Source organism: Girardinichthys multiradiatus, chromosome 8, assembly GCF_021462225.1.
Source record: "Girardinichthys multiradiatus isolate DD_20200921_A chromosome 8, DD_fGirMul_XY1, whole genome shotgun sequence".
Lineage (NCBI taxonomy): Eukaryota > Metazoa > Chordata > Actinopteri > Cyprinodontiformes > Goodeidae > Girardinichthys > Girardinichthys multiradiatus.
This window is the reverse complement of record NC_061801.1, coordinates 27,385,408-27,404,856: the sequence shown is the minus strand read 5'-3', so window position 1 is coordinate 27,404,856 and position 19,449 is coordinate 27,385,408. Positions and strand designations below refer to the sequence as shown.

General features: G+C 41.7%; 1 protein-coding gene across 5 annotated transcripts in view; it reads left to right on the top strand.

The window, feature by feature from the left end:
* The first annotated feature begins 11,945 nt into the window (after positions 1-11,945).
* Positions 11,946-19,449, top strand: part of LOC124872341 (spermatid perinuclear RNA binding protein) — a 119,561-nt gene continuing 112,057 nt past the window's right edge. For 4 of the 5 annotated variants that reach the window (XM_047372221.1, XM_047372223.1, XM_047372219.1 and 1 more), the window contains exon 1: positions 15,814-15,974. The gene's annotated coding sequence lies outside the window, so the exon portion shown is untranslated. Of the gene's footprint in view, positions 12,061-15,813; positions 15,975-19,449 lie in introns of those variants that run through there. The other variant, XM_047372220.1, reaches the window with a different exon arrangement.

The following is a 19,449-nucleotide window of genomic DNA, read 5'->3' as shown; positions in this document are numbered from 1 at the left end:
ATTCACTTATTTCCTGTTGCAGGTTCTTGTTCTCCCTCTTCAGGGTCTCCAGGTGGTCCAGAGCTTCTTCATAGGAGTTTTTCATTTTGAACATCTCTGTGTTCAAAGCACGTGCCTCCTTCTGAGCTCCTTCCAGCTCGGCTTGACTCTTCATACTTCTGCTTCCACTCTGCAAGAACCTTGTCAGAGTTCCTCTGCTTCTTGTCCAGGTTTGCAGCCAGAACATTAGCTCTCTCCACGTCAATCATCAAGACCTCCACTTCACCCTGTAGCCTCTGTTTGGTCTTCTCCAGAGAGGCACATTTCACATTCACGGCCTCGATGGACTCTTCCGCATCCTGAAGACGCTGGGCAAGCTTTTTCTTGGCCTCCTCGAGCTCCCCAGTGCGCTGAATGGCATCAGTTTCATACATGGTTCTCCACTGAGCCACCTCGCTGTTAGCCTTGGACATGGCACGCTGCAGCTCAGCTTTGGCCTCCTGCTCCTCCTCATACTGCTCTCTGAGCAGATCACAGTCATGACGAGCCAAATGAATAGCATGAGCCAGAGCGTTCTTGGCCTTAATCTTATTAAATACTTCCTTTAGATCATGGTATTCTTGAGGTACCTTGGATAAATCCGGATAGGTCTCCTCAACCTCATTCTCCACAATGACCTCTGTAGCAGCAGACAAAAAGCAGTCAGCGGGACATGACTCAGACCAAACCAGAACTTCTTTTCTCTTCCAGTCAATGTGAGGGTTGTGTTTCTGCAACCAGGAGGCCCCTAGGACAACAGGAAGTTCAGGTGAATTTATGATCATGAAGGTTACATTCTCTTGATGATTACCTCCAACTGTTAAGGTAATCTCCTCCGTCCTGACGTGTGAATTGTTCATGCTGTGACCATCCAATGCTAGCACTTTACAGGTCCTTCTCAAAAAATTAGCATATTGTGATAAAGTTCATTATTTTCTATAATGTAATGATGAAAATTTAACATTCATATATTTTAGATTCATTGCACACTAACTGAAATATTTCAGGTCTTTCATTGTCTTAATACGGATGATTGTGGCATACAGCTCATGAAAACCCACAATTCCTATCTCACAAAATTAGCATATTTCATCCGACCAATAAAAGAAAAGTGTTTTTAATACAAAAAACGTCAACCTTCAAATAATCATGTACAGTTATGCACTCAATACTTGGTCGGGAATCCTTTGGCAGAAATGACTGCTTCAATGCGGCGTGGCATGGAGGCAATCAGCCTGTGGCACTGCTGAGGTCTTATGGAGGCCCAGGATGCTTCGATAGCGGCCTTTAGCTCATCCAGAGTGTTGGGTCTTGAGTCTCTCAACGTTCTCTTCACAATATCCCACAGATTCTCTATGGGGTTCAGGTCAGGAGAGTTGGCAGGCCAATTGAGCACAGTGATACCATGGTCAGTAAACCATTTACCAGTGGTTTTGGCACTGTGAGCAGGTGCCAGGTCGTGCTGAAAAATGAAATCTTCATCTCCATAAAGCTTTTCAGCAGATGGAAGCATGAAGTGCTCCAAAATCTCCTGATAGCTAGCTGCATTGACCCTGCCCTTGATAAAACACAGTGGACCAACACCAGCAGCTGACACGGCACCCCAGACCATCACTGACTGTGGGTACTTGACACTGGACTTCTGGCATTTTGGCATTTCCTTCTCCCCAGTCTTCCTCCAGACTCTGGCACCTTGATTTCAGAATGACATGCAGAATTTGCTTTCATCCGAAAAAAGTACTTTGGACCACTGAGGAACAGTCCAGTGCTGCTTCTCTGTAGCCCAGGTCTGGGGAATGCGGCATCTGTAGCCCATTTCCTGCACACGCCTGTGCACGGTGGCTCTGGATGTTTCTACTCCAAACTCAGTCCACTGCTTCCGCAGGTCCCCCAAGGTCTGGAATCGGCCCTTCTCCACAATCTTCCTCAGGGTCCGGTCACCTCTTCTCGTTGTGCAGCGTTTTCTGCCACACTTTTTCCTTCCCACAGACTTCCCACTGAGGTGCCTTGATACAGCACTCTGGGAACAGCCTATTCGTTCAGAAATTTCTTTCTGTGTCTTACCCTCTTGCTTGAGGGTGTCAATAGTGGCCTTCTGGACAGCAGTCAGGTCGGCAGTCTTACCCATGATTGGGGTTTTGAGTGATGAACCAGGCTGGGAGTTTTAAAGGCCTCAGGAATCTTTTGCAGGTGTTTAGAGTTAACTCGTTGATTCAGATGATTAGGTTCATAGCTCGTTTAGAGACCCTTTTAATAATATGCTAATTTTGTGAGATAGGAATTTTGGGTTTTCATGAGCTGTATGCCAAAATCATCCGTATTAAGACAATAAAAGACCTGAAATATTTCAGTTAGTCTGCAATGAATCTAAAATATATGAATGTTAAATTTTCATCATGACATTATGAAAAATAATGAACTTTATCACAATATGCTAATTTTTTGAGAAGGACCTGTATGTGTGTCAGCTGACAGAATGAGCTTTATGTTGTTCTTAATGGCGAATGCTTCATCCATGAATTCAGTGTCTGCCCCTGAATCAATAAACACGGCCCCCTGGAGAGACATGAAAGAGGTTCGAAAATGAGCAGGAAACAAGGAGGAGGCAGTTAGCTGACTTCGGCTCAGTAGAAAACTCCCTTCCTCTGCTGAACCTGTCCTTTTTAATGGACACCTGAGTGCTAAATGTCCCTTCTCTCCACAATAAAAACAGAGCTTGAATCTTCTCCGACGATCCTTCTCTTCAGGGGTAATCTTGGTTCTGCCCAACTGCATGGGCTCACAATTATCATTTTCCTCAGTGAGAGGTGACCGACTCCTTCTCTCATGCCAGAGTGCAGGACCCTGAGTTAATGAGGAGCGACCCTCCTCATGTCGCTTCCCCTTCCCTCTCTCTGCCAGCCGAATGTCAATGCGAGCAGCCAGGTCCTCGAGTTGTTTCATGGAAGAGGGGTCGCTAACTCACCTTGATGTCTGCGTTTAGTCCTTGCATAAATGCATCCATCTGTGCTGCCTCATTCCAACGGCTATCTGCGGCCAACAAATGAAAGTCAATTATATAAGACGAGACAGACTGATCACCCTGTTTGAGGGACAGTAAGCCTCTTGCGGCTTCACGACTTGGAAGAACAGGGTTAAAAACTCGAATGAGTTCCTTGGAAAACGTTTCATAGAAGGTACAAGATGCAGACCTGTCCTGCCATTCATCAGTCCCCCACTGCTTCGCCCTTCCTGCCAGCAGAGATATAACAAAAGCCACCTTAGAACGTTCAGTGGGAAAGGATGACGGCTGAAGCTCAAAATGAATTTCACACTGAGTTAGGAAAGCTCGACACTGGTCTGGGTCTCCCCTGAACATCTCAGGCGGAGATAGGCGTGGCTCCTTTTGTGACGTGGCGGCTCGGAGACAAGATTGCCAGAACGTAATGTGGAAATTATTTCCTCCAAGCCAGAACCCAACCAGGAAAGGGCCTCATCAACGTGGGTGCGCCACTGTTGTGCTGGCGATGGGTCCATTTTTGGCCAGATTTTTCTGCTATGAATCAGAAAGAGGTGGACCCAAGATTCAGCCAGACACAGTACTGAAAGTTTAAAAGGTTTATTCAGCCACAGGAAAACGTCACAAAGGTAACACTCCTCCCAGCTTCCAGGAACCACTGAGGCAGAAAGAGGGATTAGTGACTTGTAGTCTCTCCAGATTTTCCAGGGATCAGAAAAGCCACTAACCTGCTTTTGTCTTGAGTGGAACTTGAAACCCAGAGGGGAAACCTCAGTGGGCGGCAGGCAGTGATCTCCACAGCACAGGTAAGAAGTGACTCCAGGCTGAATAATCCGAGGGCTAGGCTGGCTCAATAATTCAAGGACAGAAACAGGGTCAACGATCAGAACAAGAGGCGTCAGGCAAGGGGCAGGCAGAGGCATAAACCAGATGCAGGAAACAAGGTCAACAACCAAAATCCAAATAGTCCGACAGGGAGCAGGTAGAGGCATAAATCCAAAAGGCAAGGCAAGGTCAAGAACAATGATCAGACAGAAAGGAACGCTGGATATCTACTCACACAATGGCTTTCAAAAATCTGGCACCGTCTGCTTGTCAGAGTCAGTATATATCAGGGAAGACACAGGTGTAAGGCATGCCACAGATTGCACAGCACAGCAGCAGCCACCAGGTGCATTTCATCTGCTGATTGCAGCCAGGGAGACAGGGTAGAGCAGACGTGCCAGAATCATTACACTGTGGGCAACATTGAAGAATGTGGAGACCCCTTGGTACAGGAGCAAGTCATGGATTATGCCAGATGAACTTGCTCAACAAAACAATTTGAAGCCCCACTTATCTGGCTTGTTGGCAATATATTGTCGGAGATTGCCAGCCCTTGTACCTTTATATGCTACCATGACCTCATCTATACTGTGCTTGTAAGTAGATAGTATCAGTAGACATTGTTCTCGAAGCATCTCAAAGAGAGGTTGGATTTTGTAAAATCAATCTGGACTCTCATTGCTCTGCTGATTATCATTGAAATGAAGGAACCGCTGTAACAACTGGAATCTCTTCCTTGGCATAATATGAGCTACCACATTGAAACGTGACTCATGGTGCCAGTAATCCTCCAGAGAAGGGAAGTTGAAAACACCCATATAGAGAAGGATCGCTACAAAATCCTCAATTTCTTCAGGGCTAGTCTTAATTGGATCTCCCAACTCCTGAGCAGAGTACAGATTTGTATGATGAGCAATATGTTCAATCATCTCATCAGTGAAGAGCTTTTTGAAATACTGAAAGGGTGTATGTACAACCTCAGGGGGTTCAAATGTTGGATTTGGAACCTCAAATTCCTCAATGTCTTCATGCTTCCAGATTCTTCTTGTGCTTTGGTTTTGGCCTGAGGGGGAACTTGAGGTGGAGGTGCCCTCTATCTCCTCCAGACAAACTGTTTTTAGGGTGAGTTTGCCCATTTTGCGCCTCTTACAAGGTGGCTGTTTAGATGATCTGCTTGTTGAGGGAGGTTCTTCTTCAACCAGGGATTCAAATGATGTGTCACTTGAATATTCTGCTTGTATGGGCTGATAATCAGGATCCAGTATTGGGTCATCATCATCACTCAGATCTGCATCAGAGTCATGAGGATTTGCTGGTACAAGGGCCAGAGGAACATGTAGTATTGCACTGTAGAACGTTTTAGAGTCCATCTTGTTAAACTTGCTGAAAAGATGAAATTATAATTATCAGTGGTAGTAATATTAGTACACCAGTTAGTGGTATTTAGTTAAATGGTATTGAGGTAATTATGATTTCTAAATTTTTGTGGGATTTTTATCACAGCGATTTAGATCAACTTATAAAGAAAAAAGTAAGCAACAGGAACAAGTTTTTAGCATATCATGATGTACTAACACTTAATGAGTCATATTTACAGAAATAGATAAACTAGTTTGTTTGAGTAAGTCGATTTCATAGCATGTTATCAGTTTTAATTACATTAGCTTAAATTTGCTACCCATACCATGAAGTGACAAATCAACCGTTTGGTCAAGCACATTTCTAAACATTTTTAAAAAATATAATATAAGTTTTATGCTGCATCAAGGGTCATAATTCTGTTTACTCTGGCCTTTATCACCAAAATATGTAAAACAAAGTATAAAAACCTTTCAAGGTTTGCCCAGAAACAGTCATGATCCCATGCTTGATTTTTTAGTTTTTGACTTCCTGGTTGGAGGAGGGAAAGATGAACCTACCATTTATGATCACAGTGCCATCTGGTGGATCTTTTTAGCCTTACATTCTTACACCAAATGGTAGAGATGGCTTAATCAGTTTGAGTTAGATAAGGCACTCCCTTCTTTGAAAGTTAGTGATTCAAAATGTGGTCAACCATTTGGTCGACCAGGCAGTTAAAGGGAGGATTAAAAAATAACATACACAAAATACTATGAAAAAACCTTTGGGTGCAGTAGTGGCACAGGGGTAAATCACACGACCCATGTATGGAGGCTACAGTCCTTGATGCAGCCATCACAGGTTCAAGTCCTGGCCTGTTGACCTTTGCTGAATGTCTTCCCCTCTCTCTCTCCACTCTATTTCCTGTCGGTCAACTTACAAAATAAAGACCACTAGTACCACAAAATAAAAAAATTTAAAAAAGCCTTTGCTCTTCATACTGATTTTAGTCAGTTTTTCTTTTGTTATTCTTCAATGTTTTAGCTCGTCAAAAAAAAAAAAAAAACTGAATATCAAAGATAACCAAAATTCAGTTTTCAAATGGTGATTTTGTTTATCAAGAGACAAAAGCTGGCTCTATGTGAAAACATAATTACCTCCTACACCCATTTGCTGGCTTGGCCACCCTTGGAGTCAACAATTGCTGTCAGGCATTTGCAATAATTGGCCATGTCTTTACATCACTCTGGGGGATTTTGGCCAACTCTTCTTTGCAGGACTGTTTTAATTCACCCACAGTGGATGCCTTACGGACAAGAATGGCCTGATTATGGTGATGTAACAACATCTTGATTGAATTTAAGACCTGACTTTGACCAGGCCACTCCAACACCTTCATTTTGTTTATTTTCATCCATTCATGGGTGGACTTACTGGTGTGCTTTGGATCATTGTTCTGCTGCATTACATAAGAACACTTGATCTTAGGGCCACAAATGGTCAGACATTCTTCTTAACAATTCTTTGGTAGAGAGCATGGTTCATGGTTTTGTCTGTTCCAGCAGTACATGTTTGACTGTAGTTATGTTCTTTTTCTAAAATGCAGTTATTGTTATGCTTGATGTAAAGAGATACATTCCTTCCAAAACGTTCTGCTTTTGACTCTTAAGTTTGAATAACATTTTCCTATAAGTCTTGTGGATTATCAAGATATTTTTTGGCTATTGTGAAATTGGGCCTTTAGAAACGTTTGTTCAGCAGTTATTTTGGCCTTGAAACTCTCTCATTGTTGCCAGTCAGTCAATCATGAACACTGACCTTAGGTAAGGCAAATGATCCTAGGCAAGTGCTTAGATGTTGTTCTGGGCTCTTTTGTGACTTCCTGGAAGAAGTATCTATGTGACTTTAATTTTAGCGGGTCAGCAACTCCTTGGAAGGTAACAAGCAAATAATTTTCTCATCTGTTCTTCGATTTTTTTAAGGGGGCCATAATGGGTGTGCCTTGTGGCACAGCGTTAGAGCGCCTGTCCTATGTATGGGCCGTTAGTCGTTGACGCGGCTGTCAAATCCCGGCCCCAGTGATGTTTGCCGCATATCTCCACCTCATTTCTTATCTGCCTACTTTCAGAAATAAATAAATACATTAATGCCAGTTGTGCCATAAAACAAAATAGAAATATATGGTTATGATGTGTTGCTTTATGAGACGTTTTAGCCTACTTCGTGTTGTCAGTCAGGTTCTATTTAAGTGATTTCCTGGTTCTACAGGTCTGGCAGCAATCAGGCCTGGGTGTGACAAGTGAAATTGAACTAAAGAAGTTGTAAATTACTGTTAATTCATGATCTAAAAGTGAGGACAATTATGTTTTCACATGGGACCATGTTAGTTTGAGTAGATTTTGTTCCCTTTATTAAATAAAGTCAGTTTGAAAACTGATTATTTAATTTGCTGCAGTCATCTTTGTCTTATATTTATATTTATTTGATCTGATGATCTGAACTGACAAAAAAACAAAAGTAAAGTTAATATACAGTATAATTCAATTCAGTTGATTTATTTAGCACCAATTCACAACACGTTGTCTCAAAGAACTTTACAAAGTCAATTCGGTCAAATGATACAGATTTCAAGTTAGGCACATACATTCCAATTAATTCTAATTATCAAAGTCAAATTCAGTTTTTTTTATTCAAACTGGCTAAAAGGTTTTTCAATCTAAGGATCCCAGCAGATTGCATCGGGTCAGTGACTTGCAGCATTCTCTCCTCCTAAGCTTAAGGGGGGCAAAACATTTTCAAAGCACTTTATATAGTTATATTTTATATTTCACTTAATTTAATTACAGTCAGAAAGCATGTTTGACGCACAACAAACATTTTTTTATCAAAATATTTGCTCAGTGCATTAAGACTTAAACTTTGATAAAGAAATCTGAAAAGAAATCAAATCGTATTAAATGTTCCAGGAAAAATGTTTTTATGGCTTTCTGATCGTTGTGAGCTAGTTGAGTACAGCAGCACCTGCAACCCACATGAAATCTAAAAATACTCCTGCACCATTGACTGCTCTATGCCGTAGCCTCGGTAAGTAAATGAAAAACTGTGTGTGCATGGTACATTGGTGTGCATGCGCTTAACTGGGAATGAGGTATGGTCTATATTCGGAGGTGTGCTCCAAGCTGGTTTGCAACCTTCAAGTCTAAATGTGCAGGAGTGTTGCAATATATTGCCCATATGTGTAAGAGAACCTGCAGGCTATGCTGTAAGATTAAAAAAAATACAATTTATACTGGCCAACTAGTCTTAGTCTGCTTCTTTCCCCTCATGTCTGTGTTGCTGTTACATGTTGATAAAGACTGTTTATTACGAGGTTAATGCCTAGGTTTGTAAATCTGATAATAGCAGCACTCTGTTAAAATGACATTCAAAGAGGGCAGGGATAATCGGTCAGTCATGCTACTAACAGATGTGGAACAGATGTAGCCTATGCTTAGCTAATGTTATTATTTCTCTGATCATGTTTTACTTTTATGTTTAGTCTGCAATCTGGAATATCAACAAGTCATACAGGCAGGTAAGGTGTTTTTATATAGGTGATATGGCTTTCTGTCCAGAGCAGCATGGCACAGGGGGTGCAGTAAAAAACATTATTTGTCAGCTGCATCCCAAAAATGCACAGAGTCCTGACCTCAACCTTCTTGAACACATTTGGGATGAATAAGAGTGGAGGCTGCAATTCTGGTTTTCTTGTCTATGAACACATTCCTAAAACGTGTGGAAGATGTTTACAAAATAGTTAAAGTTGCTATTGCTGGCAACAGTGGGTCCATCAACAAAAGGATCTTAAAGATTAAGAATAGAATGCCATCAAAGTTCATGTACAGGTAAACTTAGACAGACAAGTACCTTTGGCATTATAGTGTATCTGCATATTGTAAGCACTCTAATAAAATATTGTTGTATACTGCTGTAGTTGGTGTCTGACTTGAAGCTTATGGTTCAATTTTAAATTTAACTTCTATTTCTGTATTTTTGAGTCTGAAGTGAATTTGATTATCTCTAGTTTATAATTTGTCCCACTTAGAAATTTCAAACCTAAAGAGCATAATTCTACACTGAAGAGTCTGTAAACCCTTTAAAACATGAAAGCTTCTATTGTCTTTGAAAACATACTAAAAAAAAAAAGAAAGAAAGAAAAAGAAAACTTTCAAACCTTTCTTGGCATTAGAAACACCCGAAGTTAAAACATGAAAAGCACAGTACTTTTTTCAGTTTTTCAGTTTACAAAAGTAAGTCTCATTCCATTTTGTTGGGACTGTAGATGGTTAACTAACAAAAAGCCATCTATAACTTTGAAGTGAAGGTAAAATGATACATGGTAATAAATGTTTTTTAATAACTAAACATGTGAGCAGTTTGGTGTGCATTTGTGAGTCACCCTGAACACCCCATTTCTATTGAGAGAGGTGATGGTAGCAGCACCTATCTATCTATCTATCTATCTATCTATCTATCTATCTATCTATCTATCTATCTATCTATCTATCTATCTATCTACAGGTCCTTCTCAAAATATTAGCATATTGTGATAAAGTTCATTATTTTCCATAATGTCATGATGAAAATTTAACATTCATATATTTTAGATTCATTGCACACTAACTGAAATATTTCAGGTCTTTTATTGTCTTAATACGGATGATTTTGGCATACAGCTCATGAAAACCCAAAATTCCTATTTCACAAAATTAGCATATTTCATCCGACCAATTAAAGAAAAGTGTTTTTAATACAAAAAACATCAACCTTCAAATAATCATGTACAGTTATGCACTCAATACTTGGTCGGGAATCCTTTTGCAGAAATGACTGCTTCAATGCGGCGTGGCATAGAGGCAATCAGCTTGTGGCACTGCTGAGGTCTTATGGAGGCCCAGGATGCTTCGATAGCGGCCTTTAGCTCATCCAGAGTGTTGGGTCTTGAGTCTCTCAACGTTCTCTTCACAATATCCCACAGATTCTCTATGGGATTCAGGTCAGGAGAGTTGGCAGGCCAATTGAGCACAGTGATACCATGGTCAGTAAACCATTTACCAGTGGTTTTGGCACTGTGAGCAGGTGCCAGGTCGTGCTGAAAAATGAAATCTTCATCTCCATAAAGCTTTTCAGCAGATGGAAGCATGAAGTGCTCCAAAATCTCCTGATAGCTAGCTGCATTGACCCTGCCCTTGATAAAACACAGTGGACCAACACCAGCAGCTGACACGGCACCCCAGACCATCACTGACTGTGGGTACTTGACACTGGACTTCTGGCATTTTGGCATTTCCTTCTCCCCAGTCTTCCTCCAGACTCTGGCACCTTGATTTCCGAATGACATGCAGAATTTGCTTTCATTCGAAAAAAGTACTTTGGACCACTGAGCAACAGTCCAGCGCTGCTTCTCTGTAGCCCAGGTCTGGGGAATGCGGCACCTGTAGCCCATTTCCTGCACACGCCTGTGCACGGTGGCTCTGGATGTTTCTAGTCCAGACTCAGTCCACTGCTTCCGCAGGTCCCCCAAGGTCTGGAATCGGCCCTTCTCCACAATCTTCCTCAGGGTCCAGTCACCTCTTCTCATTGTGCAGCGTTTTCTGCCACACTTTTTCCTTCCCACAGACTTCCCACTGAAGTGCCTTGATACAGCACTCTGGGAACAGCCTATTCGTTCAGAAATGTCTTTCTGTGTCTTACCCTCTTGCTTGAGGGTGTCAATAGTGGCCTTCTGGACAGCAGTCAGGTCGGCAGTCTTACCCATGATTGGGGGTTTGAGTGATGAACCAGGCTGGGAGTTTTAAAGGCCTCAGGAATCTTTTGCAGGTGTTTAGAGTTAACTCGTTGATTCAGATGATTAGGTTCATAGCTCGTTTAGAGACCCTTTTAATGATATGCTAATTTTGTGAGATAGGAATTTTGGGTTTTCATGAGCTGTATGCCAAAATCATCCGTAATAAGACAATAAAAGACCTGAAATATTTCAGTTAGTGTGCAATGAATCTAAAATATATGAATGTTAAATTTTTATCATGACATTATGGAAAATAATGAACTTTATCACAATATGCTAATATTTTGAGAAGGACCTGTATCTATCTATCTATCTATCTATCTATCTATCTATCTATCTATCTATCTATCTATCTATCTATCTATCTATCTATCTATCTATCTATCTATCTATCTATCTATCTATCTATCTATCTATCTATCTATCTATCTGCAAACAGAGGGTGCCAACTGACTCCACACGCATAAAGGGAAAAAAAAAAAACTTGCTGAAGGCCAACTGACATGAATTATTATTTTTGTAATTTCCTCCTTGTGTGCCCCTTTCTACTGCCACCATGGGCAGTTGCCCACATGGCCCATTTCAAAATACCATTACCTATCTATTCATACGTCTTATTCTATTTTTCTGCTTCCAACTGTTTATTTTATTTTATTTTTTGATTGTTGCATAAAAGCATTTTTTGGGAGAGTGGAAGGAGACTCAGGTGCGCGGACGTGGCTCCATTCATGGAAAAACCACCACTGCAGGTAAGCCTAAGAAACGCCCCCCTTTTTAGTGTTGCAACTGATCATTTTATTCAGAAAGTTTAAAAGATTCACAGATCCTGAGTGGGTTTCCCTTCCCATACCTGCCGCGCTGTAGCGCACAGGTGCAGGGCATGAACCGACAGCTCGCGCCGCTCCGCCAATTACAAGCAGAGAGCGCGGCCACGTGAACAAACCCAGTCGTCTAAATTGAGCGGAGAGCAGCTCGGAGTGAGCGGCATCCCTGGAAGCAACACTGAGTGTGAAGTGATATCAGTAGGCTGATCGGGAGGAAAAGCGCACAGGTAAATTACCATTTTCCTCTCTATCTCTCGCAGGGCTTTATTATAAGGAGCTGGGATAGGATGACTGGTATAAGGTAAAATTTGTCGCCGCTGTTGGATGGGTGATTCTCTCCTCCGATCCGCGGACAGGACAAACAGCATCATCGGCTGCCTGCTGGATCTGCACTAAAAGTCGCCCCCCACCTTCCTGCTCCACACCATGCACTACCCCCCACCAACCCCCTTGTGTCTTTGCAGGCACATGGCTATTGATAGTTGACAGAAGCCTCTTAATCCCTGGCTGATCTGGGCTGACCCGTCGCAGGCATTTTCGACAGCAGGAATGTTGACTGAACTTAATTTGGTCTCGAGATGTGTTTTAATTGGTGACGCCCTCTTTAGATCGATTGCCGAGCACCGGAGAGGATTATTTTATGCTGCATGCAGCCAGGCAGGGAAGCAGAGGCAAGCTTTTATAGTTAAATTATTTACAACAGTGTCTGGGAAAGGGTAAATTATTCTGCTTGATAAAGATGGGCCACTTTTTGCTTTGTAATCATGATTTGCTCAGTTTGTTATTCATTGTATAGCTCTTGCAAAGGCGTCCCATTAATACCATAAATAATTGACTAATTGCCATTAAGCACAGACTCTAATAGTTATCCTGTGTCATTTCAGGATTTGACAACCAAACATTTTACCACCCTCAAGTTTAGTTGAAGGCTTGATTTTCATCGACTGATTTTAAATCAGTGTTGTCAAATTGATCTCATATAATTGATTCAAATTCTCGTTGTTTATAATCCAGCATTTTTAAACGTTTAGTAATAAGATGTCGTTCACGCTATGCCCCTTTGTTATCCCTATTTGATGCTTTTCCCATTAGGTAAATGCAGCACTTTTCTGCACTTGCCATTTTCAGTCCTTCTCCACAGGAATGATTCGACCTCGTTCGCGCCTGCGCAATCTCTATTCATCTCGAGAGAAATACTCCCTCTCTTTTGCTTTCTGTTGTCTCCTGACAGGACAGATCAGCAGGCGGCAATATGGCAGGCAGTTGTAGGATTTAATCAAGCCACGGTCCTGTTACAAATTCAACTTTTTGGCATATTAACATTTTCAGTCAGTTAGTGGTAGTTTATTTTTAGAGCACTTTTACATGTGCTATGATAAATCATAATCAGCTTTATTGGCCAAGATTGTGTGTAAAAACAAGGAATTTGACTTTGGTTGCTAACTCTCACGTAGTACAGACATTCAATTTAAATATTTAAACTTCAGAGGAAATAAAAAGAAGGATAAAAGGAGCAGTATGTGCATGGATTAGTATGCACAGCTATTTTTATGTAAAGAAGAAGAAAGGAAAGGCTGGTTGTGATATTGCAAATGTGCTTATTTTGTTTCACAGCATTGTAGCTGATCACTGTAACAAGCTCATTGTGTTCATCAGTGTGACAGCCTGGGGAATGAAACAGTCTCTGTGGTGGCTGGTTTTTACAAATAGCGCTTTGCAGGGCCTGCACATTCTGGACATGCACCATTTAGACTTTTACCTTAAGGTAGGAGCAACAGAGATGTAAGTTGCCCTTTTCCGGACCCTAGACCTGTACGAGTTCTGGATGGAGGGAGTCAGCCCCAATGGTCCTCTGTGCAGACTTAATTGTTCATTGCAGTCTAGACCTGTCCTGCTTTGTGGATGAGCCAAACCACTTAGTGATTCATGAACACAGGACAGACTGAATACTGGCAGCGTAGAAGATGACCAGCAACTCCTGTGGAAAGGTGTACCTCTTGGGTTGCCTTAGGAAGTACTGTGTCTGCTCAGCCTTCTTTCGAACAGTGTATCTGTGGAAACCATCTCAGGTTCAGAGAAAGGGTGGCTCCTACGAACCAGAGGTAATCCACAGTAGAAACTGTGTTGTTGAGGATGGTGAGGGAAGGCAGTGTGTGGGGAGTTCTCCGGAAGTCCACCGTCATCTTCACAGTTTTGAGCAGGTTAAGCCCCAGGTGGTTCGGACCGCACCAGTGGATCAGCCGATCCACTTCCTTTCTGCATGCAGACCTGTCATTGTCCTGGTTCAGACCAATGACAGTGGTGTCATCTACAAACTGCAGCAGTTTCACTGCCGGTCTAGTGAGATGCAGTCATTTGTGTACAAAGAGAAGTGGGGACAGAACACACCCCTGGGGGGCACCGGTGCCGATGGTTCTTGTGCAAGAGAAGATGCTCTCCAGCCTCAGCTGCTGCTGCCTGTCAGTCGGGAAGTTAGGGATCTGCCTCTAAGAGTCCCTCTAATGATGGCTACCCTGTTGGCATCATACACACAATTGTTTGATCTTTATATCCTTATGCCCCTTTTCCACTGGCTCTATTTGGCCTGACTTGGCTCCACTCGGCTCGCTTTGCGAGCATTTCCATTACTGTTATTTAAGTACCGGTACCTACTTTTTTGGTACCTCCTTAACAGGGCTAAGCCAGGCCGAGTCGGTACTGTGCGTGATGTGAACAAACGGCTGTTCACTGATTGGCCGTGTGCGCGTCTAGCCGTAAGAGTCGACCAGTGTAAAAAAACAACCAGCATTTTCAAATGTGCATTCAAGCGAGTGAGAGAAACATATGATGAAGTTTGCACAGTTATCCGGAAAAGTCACCCATTGGAGCAACGACGAGGTGCAAACTTTTCTGGCGATCATAGGAGACTGCAATATTCAGCGGCAGCTGAATAAATATAGAGGTAACAACAATTAGAAATAAAATGAGACCTAATTAAAATCTTTCAAAGTCTCTTAAAGGGAAAGTAAAATCTTTAATAATAATAATAAAACGGATGTCAAAATCCTATTCATCAAATCTGATTGTCAATGCAGTCAGCAGATTTAATCCCCTGGCAATAGACATGTTAATTCTTGTTTTTGTAACGCGTTTCGGTTATTTCTTCTTTACATTTACGGTTGGGTATTTCATTCGGGGTTATGCAGCACGACACATGATGCTTTAAAGCCGCGCCTCCAGGAGGTGTTCCCTTCAGCGGAGCAATAGCGGGTCTATGGAAATGCAACAGACAACGCGCAGAGCCATGCGGAGCTGTTCTGGGCTGGCCAAAACGACCCACTCTTCTCTGACTTTGATTGGCTCTTCAGAAGTGAAGTGTTGCGCCAGTACAACCACGAAAACTGGTCACATTCAAGACATTTTGGTTTATTGTGAGATTGAGCTGGTTGCACTCTGTTGTTGGCACATTTAATTTAGGAGTGTAAACATCACTGTTTACTGCAGCTTACTCTTAAAGGCCAAAAATTGCTTTATCATTCCCACCACACAACTTTTTTTTAACTTAAATTTTGTCATAATATTTTCTATCTTTTATGTGATTATGCTTCTGGTTTCATGCTTTTATATTTCATATATATTTTGATGTATCAGGTGTTTATGTTTTGCTTGGTTTATTTTCATATGTTCCTTTGTTTTTTCGGTAAAGCACTTTGTTATATAAATAAACTTGTCTTGCCGTTCCTCTGGTAGCACAGCTGCTAGCGAGTCAGTGGAAGAATTTTTTTTTTCAATTTAAAAAGTGAAATTTTTAAATTCTTTTTGATTTCTAAATAAAAAAAACTGTTTAAACACTGGAAAGTGAATATTTCTAAATTACCTATTTTAAAAGGGCGACCCTTCTGACGCCCCCTTGTGGTAAAGGTATACGTGTGGAATAAATGCTTTGGAGAGTGGTAATTATTATATAAGTGGGTTTACCATAGCTCCTGGACTCGCTTTCGCTGCCCCGGTTGTCAAGGCGCTGTTAGTGTCTGGCTTGTCCTCGTTGGGACTGGACTGCGCTGTTATTTTGTTGGGCTGAGCTTTTTTCCCTTCATTACTTAGTTGGATTTTCCCCGTTCTGTTGTTAGTGACGGACTCCCAACAACTATCTACCAGCACAGTAAGTGACTTGATGTTTTCTTTTGGTCCGTTTTCCCCTCTTTTTTTTTTCTGTTTGCACGCGCTTCTCACCCGGTGAGGAAATCTTGCCAAATGCAGGAAATTAGCCATTTAATTTAATCACCTGCCAATGTCTAATAAAGCTATGGAAATCCGATAAAACATTTTCAGATCTTTTTTATCCTACACATTGTTTTGCTTTCGCGCTTGTTTGTGCCAAAGTAAAAAGAGAAACTAAGTGAAAACCTAAACTTTCCCTAACGTTCAGATTGTAGCAGGATTTTTATTGACTGTATGTTTTTGTGATTACGTTACTTAAGTGTCGGTTGCAGGTGTATGGCCACTTCCGCCCTGTACTGCGAAATATCTATCGGGTCTTTTTTTTTTTTTCTCTCGTCTTTTTATTCTATTGAGATGTTTGAAACACCTGCCAACTTAGGTGTCACACACAAAAAAGTTGCCAGTTACCTGTTTTTGTTCTGTTTGTTTTAATCTTGTCAGGGCGGAGTTTTAGGGAACTAAAAGTAATTTCCTGAGGCTCTGAGGTTAAACCATTTCCCCAACGCAGCTGCAGCAGCAGAAGTATACCCGCAGTTTTTTTTGTTTTTGCGTGCCTGAAAAGAAGAAATGAAATAATGAAACTCTGAGCTGCTCCCCCTCTTTCTTGATGAACCAGCTTGTTTGCATACCAACACCTGAGCTGTAATTGTAAACTATAGTTCTTTTAATTCCTCCAACAACTGAGGGGGAGATCCTAACAAGCCTATATCCACTTGTTAACCTCCCAGCTTCGGTGTAATGAGATCTTTCCTGCTTGATGTTTACAGTATGTGGCTGGCAACAGTTTGTTGCTGTTCTGATTCACTGGCTAATTAATAGAGCTGCTATGTGCTGTGCTCCAGCAGTCTGCACTGGTTTATCAGGTCCTGGTCCCTGGTGATCCCCCAGCCTGACTAATGGCCTTGTTGCCTTTGGGTTATTTTTGTTTGCTCCACCCAGTTTCATGTGCTTGAGGTGACCCAGCAAACACACTCAGACACACCTAGGCTAGTTAGGGTAGTAATGTAGAGGGTCTTTGTTAAATAGGTCCAGCTCTTGCTTTCCTCGCCTAGATAGAGATGATTTATGGAATAGAAACAGGGAGTTATGGTGTTGCAGCTGTATAATGCTCCTCTTGTATTGCATACAGTGGAGTTTGCCAGTGCGTTTGAGAGAGGAAGACGTGGAGTGAGGGTGTGTATGCATCCATAACCATAGGGTGAAAGACCCGTTCAAGATGCACCAATCAGCCAGTTATTAGAATCACCCAATTTCTTTTCTTCCTTTTTTTTAAGCTCTGATCGGTGATCAGCATCAAGACTAGGAATCCCCTCTATTTTCAGTCTGTGAATGCATCAACCAACATTGATGCACTTTTATTGTATTGTAAAAGTTGCATAAAGGTTAGGAACTAATGCTTTAATGCATAAATGGGGATATGTTTGTAATTCTCTCATTTTCTCAGAATTAAAACGATTACCTCTATCACCTACACTTTTTTTTCTTTTATCTTTAATGCACTATAGTCATTTCAAACAAAAAAAATTTTGCAGGAGTTGGAGGTCAGACCTCGGGGTTAGCCAGGACAAACCTGACTGGTGCATCTTGAATCCAGACCCGAGGAGATAATTTCTCCTGAGCGTTGACTTGGCACTGAACTCTTCCTCATTGCTTAGATGATAATATGTTAAACCTTTTTTGTCTGTTTAAAATTATTTCTGGATTGTTGTTTTTTGTTTTTTTTTTCAGGTATTTTTATGTTAGTTTGCTTTTTTTTTTTTCAAAGTTTTGGTGCCTATGTTTGACATTTGTTCGACAGTTTGACACAACGTTTTTCTATTTATGTTGTTTACATTTCCCTGAGTTGTATCAGAATTACTTTTTACAAGTGCAGCATTTTTTCATGTTTCTGTTTAAATTAGTATCATGATGATACACAGATAAAATAGACATAGATCCTAGTGTCATTTTGAAATCTACAGCCCCTTCCATATACTGGTCCTTCTCAAAATATTAGCATATTGTGATAAAGTTCATTATTTTCCATAATGTCATGATGAAAATTTAACATTCATATATTTTAGATTCATTGCACACTAACTGAAATATTTCAGGTCTTTTATTGTCTTAATACGGATGATTTTGGCATACAGCTCATGAAAACCCAAAATTCCTATCTCACAAAATTAGCATATCATTAAAAGGGTCTCTAAACGAGCTATGAACCTAATCATCTGAATCAACGAGTTAACTCTAAACACCTGCAAAAGATTCTTGAGTCCTTTAAAACTCCCAGCCTGGTTCACCACTCAAAACCCCAATCATGGGTAAGACTGCCGACCTGACTGCTGTCCAGAAGGCCACTATTGACACCCTCAAGCAAGAGGGTAAGACACAGAAAGAAATTTCTGAACGAATAGGCTGTTCCCAGAGTGCTGTATCAAGGCACCTCAGTGGGAAGTCTGTGGGAAGGAAAAAGTGTGGCAGAAAACGCTGCACAACGAGAAGAGGTGACCGGACCCTGAGGAAGATTGTGGAGAAGGGCCGATTCCAGACCTTGGGGGACCTGCGGAAGCAGTGGACTGAGTCTGGAGTAGAAACATCCAGAGCCACCGTGCACAGGTGTGTGCAGGAAATGGGCTACAGGTGCTGCATTCCCCAGGTCAAGCCACTTTTGAACCAGAAACAGCGGCAGAAGCGCCTGACCTGGGCTACAGAGAAGCAGCACTGGACTGTTGCTCAGTGGTCCAAAGTATTTTTTTCGGATGAAAGCAAATTCTGCATGTCATTCAGAAATCAAGGTGCCAGAGTCTGGAGGAAGACTGGGGAGAAGGAAATGCCAAAATGCCAGAAGTCCAGTGTCAAGTACCCACAGTCAGTGATGGTCTGGGGTGCCGTGTCAGCTGCTGGTGTTGGTCCACTGTGTTTTATCAAGGGCAGGGTCAATGCAGCTAGCTATCAGGAGATTTTGGAGTACTTCATGCTTCCATCTGCTGAAAAGTTTATGGAGATGAAGATTTCATTTTTCAGCACGACCTGGCACCTGCTCACAGTGCCAAAACCACTGGTAAATGGTTTACTGACCATGGTATCACTGTGCTCAATTGGCCTGCCAACTCTCCTGACCTGAACCCCATAGAGAATCTGCGGGATATTGTGAAGAGAACGTTGAGAGACTCAAGACCCAACACTCTGGATGAGCTAAAGGCCGCTATCGAAGCATCCTGAGCCTCCATAAGACCTCAGCAGTGCCACAGGCTGATTGCCTCCATGCCACGCCGCATTGAAGCAGTCATTTCTGCCAAAGGATTCCCGACCAAGTATTGAGTGCATAACTGTACATGATTATTTGAAGGTTGACGTTTTTTGTATTAAAAACACTTTTCTTTTATTGGTCGGATGAAATATGCTAATTTTGTGAGATAGGAATTTTGGGT